This window comes from Rutidosis leptorrhynchoides, chromosome 2 (assembly GCF_046630445.1).
Source record: "Rutidosis leptorrhynchoides isolate AG116_Rl617_1_P2 chromosome 2, CSIRO_AGI_Rlap_v1, whole genome shotgun sequence".
Classification (NCBI taxonomy): Eukaryota; Viridiplantae; Streptophyta; class Magnoliopsida; order Asterales; family Asteraceae; genus Rutidosis; species Rutidosis leptorrhynchoides.
In genome coordinates, this window is record NC_092334.1 from 683,194,184 (window position 1) to 683,214,182 (window position 19,999).

The 19,999-nt window shown below is 31.6% G+C and overlaps 1 non-coding gene across 1 annotated transcript; it reads left to right on the top strand.

The window, feature by feature from the left end:
* The first annotated feature begins 19,533 nt into the window (after positions 1-19,533).
* Positions 19,534-19,640, top strand: LOC139895371 (small nucleolar RNA R71). The gene has a single exon (XR_011775826.1). It is a non-coding gene; the product is annotated as a small nucleolar RNA R71 (small nucleolar RNA).
* Positions 19,641-19,999: the final 359 nt, after the last annotated feature.

Sequence of the window (19,999 nt, forward strand, 5' to 3'; positions counted from 1 at the left end):
TTACCAGACTTAATAAAAAGGGGCATATTTGATTTCGATAATTCAACCATAGAATGTAGTTTCACGTACTTGTGTCTATTTTGTAAATCATTTATAAAACCTGCATGTATTCTCATCCCAAAAATATTAGATTTTAAAAGTGGGACTATAACTCACTTTCACAGATTTTTACTTCGTCGTGAAGTAAGACTTGGCCACTGGTTGATTCACGAACCTATAACAATATATACATATATATCAAAGTATGTTCAAAATATATTTACAACACTTTTAATATATTTTGATGTTTTAAGTTTATTAAGTCAGCTGTCCTCGTTAGTAACCTACAACTAGTTGTCCACAGTTAGATGTACAGAAATAAATCGATAAATATTATCTTGAATCAATCCACGACCTAGTGTATACGTATCTCAGTATTGATCACAACTCAAACTATATATATTTTGGAATCAACCTCAACCCTGTATAGCTAACTCCAACATTCACATATAGAGTGTCTATGGTTGTTCCGAAATATATATAGATGTGTCGTCATGATAGGTCGAAAAATTGTATACGTGTCTATGGTATCTCAAGATTACATAATATACAATACAAGTTGATTAAGTTATGGTTGGAATAGATTTGTTACCAATTTTCACGTAGCTAAAATGAGAAAAATTATCCAATCTTGTTTTACCCATAACTTCTTCATTTTAAATCCGTTTTGAGTGAATCAAATTGCTATGGTTTCATATTGAACTCTATTTTATGAATCTAAACAGAAAAAGTATAGGTTTATAGTCGGAAAAATAAGTTACAAGTCGTTTTTGTAAAGCTAGTCATTTCAGTCGAAAGAACGACGTCTAGATGACCATTTTAGAAAACATACTTCCACTTTGAGTTTAACCATAATTTTTGGATATAGTTTCATGTTCATAATAAAAATAATTTTCTCAGAATAACAACTTTTAAATCAAAGTTTATCATAGTTTTTAATTAACTAACCCAAAACAGCCCGCGGTGTTACTACGACGGCGTAAATCCGGTTTTACGGTGTTTCTCGTGTTTCCAGGTTTTAAATCATTAATTTAGCATATCATATAGATATAGAACATGTGTTTAGTTGATTTTAAAAGTCAAGTTAGAAGGATTAACTTTTGTTTGCGAACAAGTTTAGAATTAACTAAACTATGTTCTAGTGATTACAAGTTTAAACCTTCGAATAAGATAGCTTTATATGTATGGATCGAATGATGTTATGAACATCATTACTACCTTAAGTTCCTTGGATAAACCTACTGGAAAAGAGAAAAATGGATCTAGCTTCAACGGATCCTTGGATGGCTCGAAGTTCTTGAAGCAGAATCATGACACGAAAACAAGTTCAAGTAAGATCATCACTTGAAATAAGATTATTATAGTTATAGAAATTGAACCAAAGTTTGAATATGATTATTACCTTGTATTAGAATGATAAACTACTGTAAGAAACAAAGATTTCTTGAGGTTGGATGATCACCTTACAAGATTGGAAGTGAGCTAGCAAACTTGAAAGTATTCTTGATTTTATGTAACTAGAACTTGTAGAATTTATGAAGAACACTTAGAACTTGAAGATAGAACTTGAGAGAGATCAATTATATGAAGAAAATTGAAGAATGAAAGTGTTTGTAGGTGTTTTTGGTCGTTGGTGTATGGATTAGATATAAAGGATATGTAATTTTGTTTTCATGTAAATAAGTCATGAATGATTACTCATATTTTTGTAATTTTATGAGATATTTCATGCTAGTTGCCAAATGATGGTTCCCACATGTGTTAGGTGACTCACATGGGCTGCTAAAAGCTGATCATTGGAGTGTATATACCAATAGTACATACATCTAAAAGCTGTGTATTGTACGAGTACGAATACGGGTGCATACGAGTAGAATTGTTGATGAAACTGAACGAGGATGTAATTGTAAGCATTTTTGTTAAGTAGAAGTATTTTGATAAGTGTATTGAAGTCTTTCAAAAGTGTATAAATACATATTAAAACACTACATGTATATACATTTTAACTGAGTCGTTAAGTCATCGTTAGTCGTTACATGTAAGTGTTGTTTTGAAACCTTTAGGTTAACGATCTTATTAAATGTTGTTAACCCAATGTTTATAATATCAAATGAGATTTTAAATTATTATATTATCATGATATTATCATGTATGAATATCTCTTAATATGATATATATACATTAAATGCCTTTACAACGATAATCGTTACATATATGTCTCGTTTAAAAATCATTAAGTTAGTAGTCTTGTTTTTACATATGTAGTTCATTGTTAATATACTTAATGATATGTTTACTTATCATAGTATCATGTTAACTATATATATATCCATATATATGTCATCATATAGTTTTTACAAGTTTTAACGTTCGTGAATCACCGGTCAACTTGGGTGGTCAATTGTCTATATGAAACATATTTCAATTAATCAAGTCTTAACAAGTTTGATTGCTTAACATGTTGGAAACATTTAATCATGTAAATATCAATCTCAATTAATATATATAAACATGGAAAAGTTCGGGTCACTACATATAACCCATAATTTCCTTAATCCTATCCTACTCGAAAAACAATTTCGAAATCACTCGGACAGCACTCCGTCGTAATATTTTATGTATAGTAATAATATTTGAAATAATACGGAGTAAATATATATATGTAAATCGATTGAGAGAGTTTAGAGAAAAATATTTTCAAGTTTCTATGAAATAATGAAACCTATTGAATTCTATTTATAATAGATTTTTGAATTATTAAAGTGAATTATTAAAGTATGAATTATTAAAGTATGAATTATTAAAGTGAATTATTAAAGTATGAATTATTAAAGTGAATTATTAAAGTATGAATTATTAAAGTGAATTATTAAAGTTAAAGTAAAGTAAAAATAAAGTAACGGTAAGTTTAAGTATAGTAAAAGTATAAAATTATGTACGTATAATACGCGTATAAATATATATAATATTAATTTAAATCGTTATATATATTTAATAAAATAAAATATAAATATCGTTATCTTTATCATACTAGTTAATTTTTATTTATTAAATTAATGATCGAATTTTATACCATAATGACTGAAATAAATAAAGGAATTCAATACAAAAATTTAGGATTTTTAGGAAGACTTTTATATGTTACCTGTTTAGCAAAGGAACACGATATAATACTCCGTGATTGATGAGTAATCTAATTAACCGGCTGCTAACTGTTCTTTTAAATGAATGATTATAACTTTTGGCTTTTGTCTCTTTTTTTCACGGACTAACTCCAAGTTGATATAGAGTATGATATTTTATTATTATATTATTATTAATTTAATTATATATAGACATATATACACACTAACACGTTTTCATCTATGATTTTGATGATTTATGTATTGCATCCAATCATTATCTAATATATATATATATATATATATATATATATATATATATATATATATATATACATATGCTTAGAGATTTATCATCATCACTCTCTTCTCTGCCTCATTGATCGACAATCTTCACTTTCAAATAACTACCATCGTGATCCATCACTAGCCGCCACCGAGAAACACCCCTTCTCCTCCATTAAACCGCCACCACCACTCTACAACCACTAGCGAACCGCTGTGATCGTGTTTTCTATCATCACCTTCGTTGAACTCCACCACCACCATAACCATCTAAACCGCCACCATGTTTGAAAATCATAATTATGATGAGATATACATAGACAATTCACAAACTACCACGAATCAACCAATATTGCAACCTACTACTATACGGCTGCCATCATTTCCATGTTTTGAGCACCATCAGCGACTATTCTAACTAAACCGTCGTTTAGAACCTGCACCATTCATGTTTACAATAGAACCAAACCACCTTCGAAATCCCACTGTTTACTTTATGTTTTTGCCGAAAACTAAACCACCTTAACCGTGAACACCCACCATCTTAAAAATCGTAGCACTATCAATTCTTTTATGACCACCTTCACCGATTTCATCACCATGAAAACCCATCTAGACCATTACATTAACGAGCTACACCTGCCGCCATATTTTTTTCTCTTCTTTCTTTCCTTTCTTTTCTCCCGATCAGCCTGCTGTACGAATTTTTTTTTTAATCATCGTTTGCAGCTACAGCAGCTAGATACTTGTCTTGCTGTTTAGAAGAATGATGATGGTGAAGTTCGATGGAAGGTGATGACTATGAAGTGATGATTCAATATCGTGATATAGAATGATGATGATAGAACGTGAATATGATGATTAAAGATGATGTTAATGATAATCGTGTGAATAAGTATGATGAAGAGGGCTTTATGATTTTTTGTCACGATAGGAATTGGTAAATGATGATGATATTTTATGATGATTTTGATGGTGGTGAATAGTTCCGGGTTTTGTTTGGAGAAGAAGAAGAGAAACAGAAAATGGGTTATATAGATTTTAGGTTCCAAATATTTCAGAAAAACAAAGACAGAGGAGTGGTGTTGAGTGTTTGCGGTTAGCCGAGAGGTCATGGGTTCGAAACTAGGCTAAAACAATTATTTTTTTTTATAATAGAAGATGCTGTGAAAAGTGGGCTGAGACATACCATTTCCTGATTGGGCCAAGACATGGCCATTTGCTGTTGGGCAGAAATTGAGTTAGGCCGAAAATTAGATATTCAGTTGGGCTTGATCTTATGACGGGTTAAAAGGTTAAGTAAGTATGGGTATTGAAATATAACAGAAAACCAGAATTGGTGTAATGGTCAAAGGGTGATGTTGGGAGCGAGAGGTCTCGAATTCGAGCCCGGATAGAGGCGTTTATTTTTTTTAAAAGACTTATACACTAAGGTAGCCTTTCTAACCTTATTATTATTATTATATTATTATTATTATTATTATTATTATTATTATTATTATTATTATTATTATTATTATTATTATTATTATTATTATTATTATTATTATTATAATTATTATTATTATTATTATTATTATTATTATTATTTTGAAAATAATACAAATTATTTTTTTTATTAATATTAGTATTAGTATCATTTTTATTATTATTAGTATTATTATTATTATTATTATTAATATAAGTATCATTATTAACAATATCATTTTTTTATTATTATTATTATTATCATTATTAATAAAGTTATTATTATGATTATCGTTAGTAAATCATTATTGTCAAAAAATATCGTTAGTAAATATTATTTTTACTACAAAATATCGTATTGTGAGTTTCATTTGCTTCCTTTTTAAATGCTTTTGCAATATATATTTTTGGGACTGAGAATACATGCGCTGCTTTTATAACTGTTTTATGAAATAGACACAAGTACTTGAAACTACATTCTATGGTTGAATTATTATACCAGATATCACCCTTTTTAGCTTGGTAGCCTAAGAATTTGGGAACAGACCCCTAAATTGACGCGAATCTTGAAGATAGATCTATGAGCCTAACAAATCCCATCCAGGTTATGGATGCTTTGGTACTTCGATTTTTATATATGATGTGTGCAGAGGTGTATACGAAATAGTTATATTTTTATTGAAAAATACTATTAAATACGATACAATTTTACACAAGTTATTTATTTATTTAAAGAGTGGATATACCTAAACCTTGCTACAACACTTATAGGCAGTGTACCTAATCGTACAGTAGTGTAGTTTTTAGTAAGTCCGATTCATTCCACAGGGAGCTAGCCAAGTTTAACGCTATATTTTTAAAACTATATTCGTATAAATATATATATATATATATATATATATATATATATATATATATATATATATATATATATATATATATATATATATATATATATATATATATATATATATATATATATATATATATATATATATATATATATATAAGTAGTATGATTATTATAAAAAGGAGGTTTTACCGTTTAATGACCGGTTTGTCAATTTTATATCTTAAGTCGTAGTTAAAAACTAATGTAAAATATTAAAAATAAATATAACTTAATTTAAAGGGTAAAGTAAATGATGATAATTAAAGTGCGATAAATAAAATGATAGTAAATAAAAGTGCGATAATTAAAAAGTACGATAATTAAAAGTGCATTTAAATAAAATGACAGTAAATAAAAGTGCGATGAAATATGAAATAAAGGAATTATGCTTATTTAAACTTCCATAATCATGATGTTTGACGTGTTGATTTTAGTTTATTACCATGGGTTAATTGTCCTTTGTCCTGGATTATTCGATATGTCCATCTGGTTTTTGTCCATAACAGTCCATCAGTCATAAATATAAAGTGCGAGTGTCCTCGTCAAATTATTCTTATATCCAAAGTCAAATATTCCAATAATTGGGGACTTAAACTATAATTACACCAATTTTCCTTGTATGTAATTTACCCCTGTTTTAATAAGTCCATTAACTATTAATCCATTCCCGTGTCCAGTTAAATGAACGATTATTAGTACTTATAAATATCCCGCCCATCGTGTCCGATCGAGTGTATGTGGTTATTTATAGGTACGTCTAATTGTAAATCTTTATATTAAATTAACAAACTATCATTTAATTAAACAAATATAAAGCCCATTAATAGCCCATAGTCTAATTTCCACAAGTGTCATTCTTTTGTCCAAACCCCAATTATGGTACAAAGCCCAATTACCCCGTCTTAATATTTAGCCCAACATCACGATTACTTCGATTTAAATAAGCATAATAATAACTTAGCTACGAGACATTAATTTAAAAAGGTTGAACATAACTTACAATGATTAATAATAGCGTAGCGTTACATGGACAGAATTTCGACTTACACCCTTACAACATTCGCTAACATACCCACATTATTATTAAAATTAAAATTAAAATTAAAATTATAATATATATATATATATATTACAGAGAGATAGAGAGGATAGAAAAAGGAGTGTTTGTTCGCTGAAACTCGTCGCCTTTTATAGATGTGGCCAGCATTTCAGGGCCATGCGACCACATGGAATTTTCACTTCCAGGCCATGCGATCGCATGGCCTACTTTTCCAGCTCACATTTTGTTGTTTGCTTCTTGCCGACGGTTTTATATAATAATATAATATATATATATATAATTGATGTTTTTACGAGGTGTATATGAAATAGCTTATATTTTACTAGGAAATACTATTAAATACGATACAATTTTACACAAGATATTTATTTATTTATAGAATGGATATACTTAAACCTTGCTACAACACTTATAGGCAGTGTACCTAATCGTACAGTAGTGTAGTTTTTAGTAAGTCCGGTTCGTTCCAAAGGGAATCTTTTAAACAAGCTTAACACTATATTAGTTTTATTTTATAAAAATACGAATATATATATAAGTAATATTATTATTTTAAAGGGGGGTTTTTACCGTTTAATGACCGGTTTGTCGATTTTAAAACTTTAGTTGCAGTTAAAACAAAATGTAAAATATTAAATAAATAAAAGACTTAATTTAAAGCGTAAAGTAAATAACGATAATGAAATTGTGATAAATAAAAGTGCGATAAAATAAACTTGCGATAATTAAAAAGTACGATAATTAAAAGTGCAATTAAATACAATAACAATAAAAGTGCGATAATTAGAAGTGCAATTAAATATAAAATAAAGGAAATTAAATATGAAAAAAAAGAATTATGCTTATTTAAACTTCCGTAATCATGATGTTTGACGTGTTGATTTTTGTTTTATGCCCATGGGTTAATTGTCCTTTGTCCTGGATTATTTAATATGTCTGTCTGGTTTTTGTCCATAACAGTCCATCAGTCATAAATATAAAGTGCGAGTGTCCTCGTCAAATTATCTTTATACCCGAAGTTAAATATTCCAACTAATTGGGGACTTAAACTGTAACAAGATTTTAATACTTTGTTTAATAATTACACCAGGTTATCGACTGCGTGTAACCCAGGGTTTTAATACTTTGTTATCAATTATGCCAAGTGTCCTTGTACATAATTTCATCCCTGTTTTAATAATTCTAGTGACTATTAATCCATTCCCGTGTCCGGTTAAATGAACGATTATTCGTACATATAAATACCCCGCCCATCGTGTCCGATCGAGTGTATATGGTTATTTATAGGTACGTCCAATTGTAAACCTTTATATTAAAATTAACAAACTATCATTTAGTTAAACAAATATAAAGCCCATTAATAGCCCATACTCTAATTTCCACAAGTGTCGTTCTTTTGTCCAAACCCCAATTATGGTACAAAGCCCAATTACCCAATTTTAATAATTAGCCCAACATCATGATTACTTCGGATTAAATAAGCATAATAATAACTTAGCTACGAGACATTAAATTAAAAAGGTTGAACATAACTTACAATGATTAAAAATAGCGTAGCATTACACAGACAGAATTTCGACTTACACCCTTACAACATTCGCTAACATACCCTTATTATTAGAAATTAAAATTAAAATTAAAATATAAATATAAATATTTACGTATACATATATAGAGAGAGATTGATTATGGATATTTTTTATGTCGAACTGCGCTGGCTTTTATAGGAATTTTCGCCCAGGGGATCTCCGCGACTCGCGGCTCTTTCCTTCTTCAAACTCCGCGAGTCGCAGAGTTTGTTTTTACAGCTCACCAAGCCTTGGCTCCTAGCTTGTCGACGGATTATATAAATAAATATAATATATAAATAATTTTAGTAATTATTTAAATATTATATTATATTTATGTGCATAGTTGACTTGTAATTTTTAGTTCGTTGCGTCTAGCGTTGAGAGTTGACTCTGGTCCCGGTTCCGGATTTTCGAACGTCCTTGCGTACAATTTAATATCTTGTACTTTGCATTTTGAATCTTGTACTCTTGTAATTTTGAGACGTTTCTTATCAATAATTGGAACCTCTTTGATTGTATTTTGTACTTTTGAGCTTTTTGGTCGTTTGCGTCTTCAATTCGTCGAATCTGTCTTTTGTCTTCACCTTTTATTATTTAAACGAATATCACTTGTAAATAGAACAATTGCAACTAAAAGCTTGTCTTTCTTGAGGAATAATGCTATGAAATATATGTTCGTTTTTAGCATTATCAATAATTTTAAGAATTAATTATATATTATATTATATTCATGTGCATAGTTGACTTGTAATTTTTAGTTCATTGTGTCGAGCATTGAGAGTTGACTCTGGTCCCGGTTCCGGATTTTCGAACGTCCTTGCGTACAATTTAATATCTTGTATTTTGCGTTTTGCGGCTTGTACTCTTGTAATTTTGAGACGTTTCTCACCAATAATTTGAACCACTTTGATTGTACTTTGTACTTTTGAGCTTTTTTGGTCGTTTGCGTCTTTAATTCGTCGAATCTGTCTTTTGTCTTCATCTTTTATTATTTAAACGAATATCACTTGTAAATAGAACAATTGCAACTAAAAGCTTGTCTTTCTTGAGGGATAATGCTATGAAATATATGTTCGTTTTTAGCATTATCAAATATTCTCACACTTGAGCGTTGCTTGTCCTCAAGAAATATAGTCTTGAAATATAAATACTAGAATCACTTCTTTATTCTTCACACTTTGTACATCAGTGATTTCTATACGGCGGTATGAACAATGGTAGTAACGTTGTGGTTTACAGTCCCACATGACTATGAAAATTTAGATCCTTAAGGAAATTGGATCTTTATGAAACATTTGATCTTTTGAAAATTAAATCTAGCTTTTACCCTAGATAAGTTTTCCAGAATAACCCTTCACCGGTGTTTGCAAAATTGTTTTTGTAGGTTTGGTAGGTTTCAGATTTGAAAATTTTAGCTCAAAACTTATGGTTTTGTGTCACCCACTTGCTAACCTTGTATTGGGAAAGCAACACGTCCAGTATACTTGCTCCGTATATTACCTTTCGGTAAACTACCGTCCGGTTGTAAAGGAAAGCGTTGAACAAGCAACTGTTAAGGTAATGTCCCGTGACATGCTTTTAATTATGGTCTATAATGTGTCGGATGCAATTACTATCCTTGGTAGGAGCAATAGTAAAGATCACCCTATAGTTTTTCGGTCTGGCACAAGGTCCTGTCTTTGACCATGCTATGCAACCACCGTTCTTACGGTTGACACACGATTTGGTTCAGGATACCTAATGAATTCCAGGTGAATTCCTAGGATTTTACGTTCAATGGTAATGAACGCATTAAAAATGGGTTTTCAGAAAACAAATCGGTTTTTAATTTTGATCAAAATATTTTCTCGTTCAAGCTCGAGTTTAGATATCATCGAATTCCATGAGTTTGAATTCTCAATCTTTAAAAGTCAATCTCAAGGATTGAGTAATATCAGTCTTAAAAGCTGATTTTTGATCTTTTAATTGAAAATTTTGAAAAATTTTACTAGAATTGGGTAGTCAGTATATAAGACTAGGGCTGTTCTTTATTATCAGAGAGCACTAGATTCTATACAACTACTGCTTTACTAGTATTTCTAATGGTAACCAAGTGTATAAAGTAAAAAATTTTAAAATTCCGAAAGAATTTAACCTCTTCCCACACTTAAGATCTTGCAATGCCCTCATTTGCAAGAAATCAGTAACAATTTAAATTATTGAGGGTGATTAGCGTAGAAATGATTAAATTTTACCAAAGTTTCCAAACATATTTGTGTTTGTTTGCTGAATGATAAATGGTGCACATCATTTGTTCATTCCGTCTTGTTGTTATTTCACATATATTTTGCATCTTGTCATCAAAATTAGTTGCTTTTGCTGAACTTAATGCCAGTCTTTGAAAATGCGTTGTTTTACCCTGTTGTGTACATAAGATAAACTGCAAACATATATACGTATTTTTGAAGTTTGGTATATTACCCCACATTCAAAAATTATTAAAATCTAATAATAAAAGTTAGAAAATTATAAAAACTATTACAATATTAACATAAGTATTAAATGTATCAACATTACAAATAATAAAATAAATAAAACTAAGTAGACTAGGGATGATACTGATACCAGTAGGGGTTCCATGCATAACCGTATGTGTTATAGAATGCTTCGGCTGGGTTATACGTAGGATACGGTGGTTGCGTCTCTATAGACCAGGGAGGAAATATGGGTGTTGGAGTAGGAATATAGTTTCTACCTATATGTTGGCAATAAGCTATGATTTGGTTTTGATGAACTTGCCAATCTTCAAATGCTCGATGTCTAGCATTTTCGTACTCTTGTGAAGCTATAAACCTTTGCATTTCTGTCATTTCATTTCCCCCTCCCACATTACCTTGCTGTTGATTTCTCTCAACCTGTGGATGTCTTCCATGGTATTGTACTGCGGCGTTATTTCGCCTCTTCAAAACCTTCGCACCATGGTATACATTTAAACCTATTGTATCGCGGGGTTCTGGTTCTTCGACTAATAATCCCCCCCGACTTATATCCACATTGAGATACTCAGCAATTAATGTAATAAATATACCACCTCCTATTATGCTATGCGGTCTCATCCCCCTAACCATAGCTGATAAATAATAACCCACACAATAAGGTATACTTACAGCGCTTTGTGGGTCTCGAATACACATGTGGTAAAACAAATCCTGTTCATTTACCTTTTCCTTATTCTTACCTCGTTGTGTAATCGAATTGGCTAAAAACCTATGAATTACTCTTAACTCAGCTCTATCTATATCCAAATAAGAGTAATTTCCCCCTTTAAATCGGTGATGGCTAGTCATTTGACTCCATACACCATGCGTATCAAAATTTTCACCAATTTTCCTACCGTTCAATATCAACCCTCTACAATCGGCAGATGCTAACTCCTCAGGCGTATATATACGTAAGGCCTGAGCCATGTCTAGTAAAGACATGTGGCGCATCGAACCTCCTACCAAAAATCTAATAAAAGATCGATCGGTTAAAGTAGCTACCCGATCATTTATTTCTATACTACATAATAATTCTTTACACCATACTTTATATACAGGTCTACGCATGTTGAATAATCGTACCCAATCGTTAAAAGTAGAATTACCATACCTCTGTGCAAGTAATTCCCCAATTGGCTCAGCTAATTCTACAGCTTCTAACGGTGCCCATTCTATTACCCTAGGTACTTCAACAGCTTTAGAATGAATAGTATGGAAGCCCCTTTGGTATTTTGGATAATATATCCAACGTCTGTCAAATCTCAAGTTCGTGTGCAAATCTTCCAAGTGCATATCTGAAAATGTCATAATTGGATGAGGTATATCTTGTTTATAATAGCTATCAACAATCTGTTGTTCCACATTCTCAGGAGGAGCATTGCGAGCTTGGGATGAAGATTCACCCCTTTCAGTCTGCAAAACACATCAAACACAATTTTTGTGCATCCAAATATGCATTAGTGTCAGCAAAATCATCAATCAAAATAATTACAATGACATGTCCAATTTATATCAAACTTATGCTCATTTTCATATTTTTATCAAATCTACACTTTTTTAAATAAGCATATACGAAAATGTTCGCCAAGTTCATAAGCATTCAACTCAAATAACATGTCAAAATAATCATTACTAGCAATTAAACAAGTTTAAAATGGCATTATCTCTCAAAAATCAAGTTCATGAATTTTAGACTTGAAAAAGTCCACTTTAATTCTCAAAAATCATGTTTAGGCTCAAAGTTTGGATCATTTAACTACCTAAACATGTTACACTACTTAATTTAGCAATAATTCATGACAAAAATCAGCCATAACCTATTTATATCAAAAGCCCCAAATTTGCTCAAGAACACAAACCCTAGATTACTCAAAATTTGAAGTTTAAGGCTTCTAATCATGTTAAATAGCATCAATCTAGGTTATACAAGCATAATACATAAACAATTTAAGTATAATTACACTAAAAAGCATCAAAATCGAATTGGGTATAAATTTGCTCAAGAACACTAATTTTCAGATTAAATGGTGTTTTGGTGTAGAAATTTACCGTTTTTCTTGAGTAATTCCTTGATAGCATCCTTCTCAACATGATTTTAGTAAAAAATGTGATGATTTTTGGTGAAAAAATTCGATTTTGGGAGTGTTATTTCGGGTTTTTTCACAGTGTTTTGGGGTGTGGTGGTGTGCAACTGATCTGTTCGTTCCTTTTATTTTTTTCTGTATTTTCTGAACTCCGCGAGTCACGGTGCTTTTTTTTTTATAAATCTTTAACTTATAAAACAAATATAAAATAAATTTTTAAAATTTTGTTTCCCTTGTTATTTAGGACGAGGTCGTTTCGAAACGATGTCCTAGTCCGTCCCTCGACAAAATTTTAAAATTTGTCAATTTAAAGCGAGGTTTTAAAAGCAAAGATTTTTGGGTTTTTTTAATATTTTTGGCATACTTTAATTCAATAAGATTAAAAATAATGATAATAAAAGTTCTCTTCCCTCCCTCGGGTAAAGCAATTTCAGTTCAAAGACCTAGTCTTCAACTTACGACGAATTTTAAAAATCATATTTTTAACTTAGCGACATAAAGTAAATTTTCGTTTTTAAATTCACACCAAACTTAAATTTAAAATTCATAAAATTATAAATTTGCACCAAACTTAATTAAAAATTCATATTATAAATTAAAAATTCACACCAAACTTATATTATATTTTTGTTTTTATACATACAAACTTAAAAATATCAATTGTTCAAATATTTACAATTTTAAATATATTAATTTAAAAAGTTTACAATATTAATTTAAGATTTATATATTAATTTTAAAAACATGGTAAAAATAAAATTAAAAATCTTTTTCGTCTTATATCCCACTTTAATCAATCAAATATTATAAAAAATATGCGCCCCTCTTTTCGGTAAAGTAATTTCGGTTCCATGATCTAATTTAACCCATGATGAATTTTTGAAATATTTTGGTTTGATTGATTAAAGATATTTATACCTTAAGAATAAATGTTAAATTTCGCAGTGATGTAATAAATTTTTGTATGATATCAATAATTTCGATCGCCAAACCTAATTTTATTCAATACCAATTTAATACTTTATAGCGAACAAATTAGCGTTTATTATCAAAAGGTTAAAAATAAAAATAAAAAAAATAAAAACTGTACAGACTTACCTGTGAGATAGTATTCTTAGTGATACGATCTATCCCACTCATAAAATAGTCGGTTTAATTGGTTTTCCATAGCTACATAGGCGTAACCTTGAGCATTCAGTGTTTTTTTTCTAAACATATGAACGGTCTGTCTCTGCCTAAAGTAACAAATTCGGTGTTTGAATAGGTTTGATTATTTGAACATTTACCTCCATGTGACCATTTTCCGCATTTGTGACATCTTTCAAGGTATCGTGCTCTTCTTTTCACTGCGGATTTTGATTTTCCTTTACCAAATTGTAACTTATTATCTTCGCATCTGGATTCTTTTCTTACTCCGTCCAATCTTTCTCTGATTACTGATACTAGTTCACTTGGAAGTGTGTCATTATTATGTTTAGTGATCAAAGCGTGTAGCATTAGACCATGGTTTAGTTCACAGGAAGTCTTCATTTCGTAAAAACCTAAAAAAAATAAAAATTCAGAATGGGGGGAGAAGACTAGTTCTTTAGGGTCTCCTAGGGAAAGACCATTCGGGTTCCATTTTCGAGAACTACACAAAAACAGAAAATCTAACTCTAACAGAAATACATATTATCCTTTAAAGACTTGATTCTCCCCACACTTAGTTAGCTGTGGTATCGAAATTGTGATTAACTTCGTTGTTGACTTCCATCGGACTATCTATGTAATGTTTAACTCTGTGACCATTAACTTTAAATTCAATTCCATTTGAATTTATTAATTCTATCGTTCCGTATGGAAAAACTCTTTTGACTATGAATGGTCCAGACCATCTTGATTTTAATTTTCCAAGAAATAGCTTGAATCGTGAATTGAAAAGAAGAACTCTGTCTCCTTCTTTGAATTCTTTTGAACTTCTGATTCTTTTATCATGTCATTTCTTCGTTCTTTCTTTATAGATTAATGAATTTTCGTATGCTTCATGTCTTAATTCTTCTAATTCATTTAGTTGACTTAACCGTAGACGTCCAGCTTCATGTAAATCAAGATTACATGTCTTCAAAGCCCAAAATGCTTTGTGTTCAATTTCTACTGGAAGATGACATGCTTTTTCATAAACGAGTCTAAAAGGTGTGGTTCCAATTGGAGTTTTGTAGGCTGTTCTAAAAGCCCAGAGTGCATCCTCCAATTTTATGGACCATTCCTTCGGATTTGATCCTACAGTTTTCTCTAGAATACGTTTTAAAGCTCGGTTGGTATTTTCAACTTGTCCACTTGTCTGTGGATGATAAGCAGTGGAGATTTTATGAGTTACTCCATATCTTTTAAGAACTTTCTCAAGTTGATTATTACAGAAATGAGTTCCCCGATCACTTATTAAAGCTTTCCGTGTTCCAAACCTTGCAAAAAGACGTTTTAAAAAATTGACTACAACTCGTGCATCGTTAGTTGGGAGAGCTTGTGCTTCCGCCCATTTAGATACATAATCAATGGCTACGAGAATATATAGATTATTATGAGATTTTGGAAATGGACCCATAAAGTCAATACCCCAAATGTCAAATACTTCACATACTTGAATGACATTTTCTGGCATTTCATCACGTTGACTTATTTTTCCGGCCCTTTGACAAGCATCACAGGATTTGCAAAGAAGGTGTGCGTCTTTGTAAATTGTAGGCCAATAGAATCCAGCATCATAAACTTTTCTTGCTGTTAGTTGACGCCCATAATGCCCTCCTGTTGGTCCTGTGTGACAATGGTTTAAGATTTTACTAGCTTCATCTCCGAATACACATCGGCGTATTATTCCATCTGGACAACTTTTAAACAGATGTGGATCTTCCCAGAAATAGTGTTTTGTATCACTAAAGAATTTCTTTCGTTTTTGGTACGACAATCCTTTTTCAAGGAATCCACATACTAAGTAGTTTGCATAGTCTGCAAACCACGGAATTTCATTATAATCTATCTTCAATAGATTTTCATCACGAAAGTTGTCTTGTATGGCCGATTCATTTAGAACTTCTAATTCGGGATTTTCAAGACGAGAAAGATGATCAGCGGCGAGATTTTCTGCTCCTCTTTTATCTCGGATTTCAATATCGAACTCTTGTAAGAGTAAGATCCAACGGATTAATCTTGGTTTGGCATCTTGTTTCGAAAATAGGTATCTAAGAGCAGAATGATCGGTATAGACCACCGTTTTTGCTAGAACGAGATATGATCGAAATTTGTCAAAAGCAAAGACAGTAGCAAGGAGTTCTTTTTCAGTAGTTGTGTAATTTGTTTGTGCTCCTTGTAACGTCTTACTAGCATAATATATAGGTTGAAATCTTTTTTCAATCCTTTGTCCTAAAACGGCTCCCATTGCAAAATCACTTGCATCGCACATTAGTTCAAACGGTAGATTCCAATTTGGTGTTATCATGATCGGCGCATTAGTGAGTTTCTCTTTAAGAATATTAAAAGATTTGATACATTCATCCGAAAAGATGAATGGAGCATCTTTTTCTAGGAGTTTATTCATAGGAGTGGCAATTTTAGAAAAATCTTTTATGAAACGTCGGTAAAAACCAGCATGCCCTAGAAAACTCCTAACTCCTCTAACATTGGTGGGATGTGGAAGTTTAGCAATTACATCTACTTTAGCTCTATCCACTTCAATTCCTTCTTTTGAAATTTTTTGTCCAAGAACGATGCCTTCTTTAACCATGAAATGGCATTTCTCCCAATTAAGTACTAGATTTGATTGTTCGCATCTAATAAGCATTCGTTCAAGATTAACTAAACATGTTTCAAAAGTATCACCGAAGTCTGAAAAGTCATCCATGAAAACTTCCATGCATTCTTCTATCATGTCGTAAAAAATCGCCATCATGCACCTTTGAAAGGTTGCAGGGGCATTGCAAAGTCCAAATGGCACGCGTTTGTAAGCAAAAGTATCATAAGGGCACGTGAACATGGATTTCTCTTGATCTTCGGGTGCTATTGGAATTTTAAAATATCCGAAAAATCCATCAAGAAAACAATAATAACTATTTCCGGCTAATCTTTCCAACATTTGATCAATAAAAGGTAAGGGAAAGTGATCTTTTCTGGTGGCGTCATTTAATTTTCTATAATCAATACACACACGCCATCCTGTTACAGTCCTAGTAGGAATAAGCTCATTTTTCTCATTTGTAATGACAGTCATGCCACCTTTCTTAGGCACGCATTGAACTGGGCTTACCCATGGACTATCAGAAATTGGATAAATTAAACCTGCATCAAGCAGTTTAATAATTTCTTTCTTAACTACATCTTGCATATTAGGATTTAGTCTTCATTGGCGTTGCACATACGTTTTATGACCTTCTTCCATAAGGATTTTATGTGTGCAATACAAAGGACTTATTCCTTTAATATCATGAATCTTCCATGCAATGGCTGGTTTATGAGCTTTCAACACAGAAATGAGTTGAGATTTTTCATTTTCAGTAAGAGAAGACGATATTATTACAGGTAATTCAGATTCACCATGTAAATAAGCGTATTCTAAATGGTTTGGAAGTGGCTTTAACTCTAATGTTGGAGGTTCTTCTATCGATGATTTATATCGATATCTGTCTTCTTCTTTTAGCATTTGAATTTCTTCTGTTGTTGGTTCATATCCATTAGCTATTAGTGTAGCTACCATTTCAGCTTCATCAATTGGTTCAGTTCCTTCTCCTAAAGAACATTCTCCTGTTCCTTGTAATTCTGAAAATTCTTCTAACAATTCTGCATGTGAGTCTATAGTTTGAATATAATAACATGTATCATCTGCAGATTGCGGTTGTTGCATTGCTCTATCAACTGAAAAGGAAACACTCTCATCCTCTATACTTAGGGTCAGTTTCTTACCAAACACGTCTATCATTGCTTTAGCCGTGTTTAAGAATTGTCTTCCTAATATGAGAGGAACTTGAGAATCTTCTTCCATGTCCAGAACAACAAAATCTACTGGAAATACTAAAGTACCAACTTTAGCTAGCATGTTCTCCATTATCCCTCTAGGATATTTTATTGATCGATCAGCTAGTTGTATACTTATTCTTGTTGGTTTCAATTCTCCAAGGTCTAGTTTAGCGTATAGTGAATACGGCATTAAATTTATACTAGCACCTAAGTCTGCCAATGCTTCTATTGAACTAAGACTAGCCAGAAAACATGGAATTGTGAAACTTCCTGGATCAGATAGTTTTTCTGGTATCTTATTCAACAGCACTGTTGAATAATTAGCATTCATAGTAACAGCCGAGAGTTCTTCCATTTTCTTTCTATTTGAGATTAGATCTTTCAGAAATTTAGCATATCTAGGCATTCCTGAAATTACATCAATGAAAGGAAGAATTACATTTATCTGCTTAAACATATCCAAGAATTTGGATTGCTCGGCTTCAAGTCTCTCTTTTTTCATTTTACTCGGGTAAGGAAGTGGTGGTTGGTATGGTTTAACATAAGGTTTAGCCTTAACTATGTTAGCTTCATTAACCTTTTCAACTACCGGTTCTTTTTCCTTATCCTGATCAGGTTGTGGTTCTTGTGGAGTAGGAATAGCTTCATCAGAAGTTACAGGTATTTCAGGTGGTTTAAGTGTTGTACCACTTCTTGTGATAATGGCTTTAGCTGTTTCATTCCGGGGGTTAGCATTTGTATCACTAGGTAAATTTCCCGGTTTTCTTTCACCTATTAACCTTGCTAGGTTACTTACTTCTTGTTCCAAATTTTGAATAGAAGCTTGTTGATTTCTAAATGCTTGAGCATTTTGTTCATTAGTTTGTTTTTGAGATGTGAAAAACTGCGTTTGAGTTTCAACTAGCTTTGTCATCATATCTTCTAAATTCGGCTTTTTATCATCGGTTTGTGGTGGTTTATTTTGAAAATTAGGTCTTTGCTTATTGTAAGTGTTATTGGATACTTGTTGATTGCTAGGACCTTGTTGATTGTTGTATGGAATATTTCGATTATAATTCTGGTTTTGATTGTAAATTGGTCTTGGCGGTTGATAATTATTCTGATAATTATTTCCAGGCCTTTGGTTTATGTATGAAATATTCTCTCTTTGTGCCATTGTTAGTTCAATACTGAGACAATCTTTTGTCAAATGTGGTCCTCCACACTGCTCACAACTAATTCGTATTGAGTGAATATCTTTAGTCATCTTTTCCATTCGTCTCTCGACAGCATCTATCTTTGTTGAAATGGAATCTAAGTCATGGCTAGAATCGGCTCTAGCTTCTTTAGATGATCTAACGATATCTTTTTCTTGGTGCCACTCATGTGAGTGGGAAGCAGTGTTATCAATAATTTTGTAAGCATCAGTTTCGGTTTTCTTCATAATAGAACCACCGGCTGCTATATCTATGTCTTTCCTTGTAGTGATGTCGCATCCTTGGTAGAATATTTGTACTATTTGACAGGTGTCTAAACCATGTTGCGGACATCCTCTTAATAACTTTCCAAATCTTGTCCATGCCTCATATAGAGTTTCATTTGACTTCTGTGTGAACGTAACAATTTCTCCTTGAAGTCTTACGGCTTTAGATGCCGGAAAGAATTGTTTAAGAAATTTTTCAACTAAAACGTCTCATGTATCAATCGCCCCTTCAGGTAACGATTCCAACCAATCTTTGGCTTCTCCCTTTAAAGTCCAGGGAAATAACATGAGATATATCTGTTCATCCTCAACTTCTCTTATTTTAAATAGTGTGCAGATCCTATTAAAGGTACGAAGATGTTCGTTTGGATCTTCCTTCGCCACTAAATTGGCATTGATTAGTCACCATGTGTAGAATTTGTCCTTTGATTTCATAATCTGGCGCATTAATGTCATGATGAGTAATTGCGTGACCTTGGCTAGTGCGTTTAGCTCTCATTCGGTCTTCCATACTT